Below are 2,913 nucleotides of genomic sequence, written 5' to 3'. Positions count from 1 at the left end.
ATATATACACACACACATACATATGTGTATTTTATACACATATACCCACAAGACCTCACTAATAGTTGTTGCCTGTTCAATTTAACACAAAAGAGAATTGCAGTAATTCTCAGATGTGTTAACTGTGCATTCCCAATTCCATATTTCAGAATATGTAACTCCCACAAATAAATGAGATATCTCAACAAAAACACAGGCACTTCAAAAAGATAATATCCCAGAGGCCCAGAAACATGATAATATGCTCAACTTCATTAATCTTGAAGGAAATGGAAACTAAAACCACAAAAAACTACATTACTCACCTACTGGAATGGCTAAGATGGAAAAAGATTGAAAACATTAATGTTTGAGAGTATGAACTAATGGATAACCGTTTGAAAGAAAATGACTATACTAACTGACCAATTGATTGCCTGTGTGCCTTTCTTCCCTTCCTTCTAGTAAAATGCTTGGATCACAAGTGTTCTATTCAACCACTTAACAAATGTCTATTGAATATTCTAGGAAGTTCCCCAAGCTTTCCAATCAATTCCCACCTTCAACAACCACTGATCTATTTTTCTATCACCATAATTTATTTCTGCCTATCCTGGAATTTCATATAAATTCAACAATTACAGTCAATATATTTTTGTTCCCAGCTCCTTTCCCATTTGGTATAATTTTTAAAATATATTAATCTATGTTGTTTTATGTACATAAAGTTTGTTCCTTTTTATTGCTAAGTGGTATGCCATTATATGAGTGCACGTTGTTTATCCACTGTCCTGTTAATGGATATCTGAATTGTTTCTGTTCAGGGATATTATCAATAAACCTACTGTGGGCATGCTAGCTAGCATGAGACATTTTTGTAAACCTGTGCTCTTGCTACTCTTGGATAAATGACCTATGTGTGTAGAGGCTGGGTTGTTGGATAGATCAGAGTTTCTCAATCTCAATGCTATCCACACTTTGAGAATCACTGAGGCAGATGGACATGTCATTTCTTTTTTTCGTTTTTTTATGTTTTGAGGCAGAATCTCACTATGTAGTTTAGGCTGGCCTCAAATTCAGTATGTACTTCAGGCTGGACTCAAACTCAAGATACTCTTGCCTCAGTCTCCCAAATGTTGGGCTTTACAAGCATGTTCCATCAACCTGACTGGATGTGTAACTTTACAAAATCTAAAGTTCATGCATGATGGTACTGAGAAAAGTGGCTAGGTACATGCCAAAGCATCATTCTCAATCCATATCTCTCACCCTGTACTAAAGTAAAATCAAAATGAGTCAAAGACCTAGATTTAAAAACAGAAACACTGATACTGCTGGAAGATAAAAAAGGAAAAACACTTGAAGACATGGGTATAGGCAAGGACTTTCTGAACTCTAATCACACAAAAAAATAACACCAAGAATCAACAAATGAGATTATATTAGGTTATACTGGATTTTATTTTTGAGATCTAAAGAAAACAACAGAAGGAAGAGCTAATCTTCATAACAGAAAAAATATGTCATCTACTCTTTGATAAAGTTCCAACATCTAGAATAGTTACAAAAATTAGGTCCTACAAAAACAAATGACCCAATCAAAAAAAAAATGGGCAAATGAGATGAACAGATACTTCTCAGAAGAAGAAGCACAACTGCACAACAAGTACATGAAAAAAATGTCAACATCTTTAGCCAATAGGAAAATGCAAACCAAAAACAACACTGAGGTTCCATTTTATACCAGTCAGAATGGTTCATCAAGAACACAAGAAACAACCAATGCTGGTGAGGCTGTGGGGAAAAGAAACTCTTCTACATTGTTGCTGGGAATGCACATAAGTAGAGTCACTATGAAAAACAGTATGGAGATTCCTCTGAAAATAGAAATTTGACCCAGCTCCACGGATATTTTCCTGGAAAGTTAAAGACATAATACTGTAGAAATACAGGTATACTCATGCTTATAGCAGCATAATTCATAATTGCCAAACTATGAAAGCACCTAGATGCCAAACAACAGATGAATAGGTAAAGATAAGGTAGTATAGTTACACAATTGAGCATCCTTTGATTCTAAAGAAGCATAAATTCATGTCATTTGTAGGAAAGGGGATGGAACTTCAAAACATAATGTTACCTCATATAACTCAGATACGTAAGATTAGCGCATGGTTTCTCTTGTATGAGAAACCCAAAACAGTTAAATTAAAGAGTAAAAAAAGAGAAGGCAGAAAACAGGGAAGATATATTTAATGGACAAGGGGAAGGGGGGAAGGGAAGGCAGGGAGGAGAAAGAAAAATAAAAAATTATCAAAATTTCCTAAAATGAGTATAATTGTATAGAACAAATATATACCAATTAAATAAAAAATAAAATAAAGACCAAAGCTGACGCATCATTTTGCAATCCTGCTATCCACATTCATTAGAATTCTAGTTGTTTCACCTTCTTGTCAACTTCTTATATTGTAAGTCTTTTTCATTTTGGCCACTAGAAGAAATAAATTGCTTTTTAAATCTTTTTCTTAATATAAATGTGACTATATGAGTATTGTTCTTTGTGAGACTACGGAGTAGATAAAGAGTATGTAATTTCTTAAACAAAATCACTGTGTTCCCCAAGGTTTATAAATATTATTAGGAACCAACATCAAAGCTTTTACTGAGTCAACCCTGACGAAGATTAAAACAAAATTATTGCTAAAATCAAAAATTATTGCTAAAATGCATATGCTAAGGACTGTGATATTTTGTTAACTTTTAATTCTCTCAGTTCCATGAAGTAGGTACATTTATTGTTCCCATTTTGTAAACAGAAAAATTAAGGATCAAATTGACTAAGCAATTTGCTGAAGGTCCTATAGCCAACAGGTAGGAAAGTCAGGGTTTGGATTTAGGTCTCCCTCACTGGAAGACCAATCAATTATGTGG

Source organism: Fukomys damarensis, unplaced genomic scaffold (assembly GCF_012274545.1).
Source record: "Fukomys damarensis isolate Sample0158 unplaced genomic scaffold, DMR_v1.0_HiC HiC_scaffold_32, whole genome shotgun sequence".
Classification (NCBI taxonomy): domain Eukaryota; kingdom Metazoa; phylum Chordata; class Mammalia; order Rodentia; family Bathyergidae; genus Fukomys; species Fukomys damarensis.
This window is presented reverse-complemented; position numbering follows the sequence as displayed.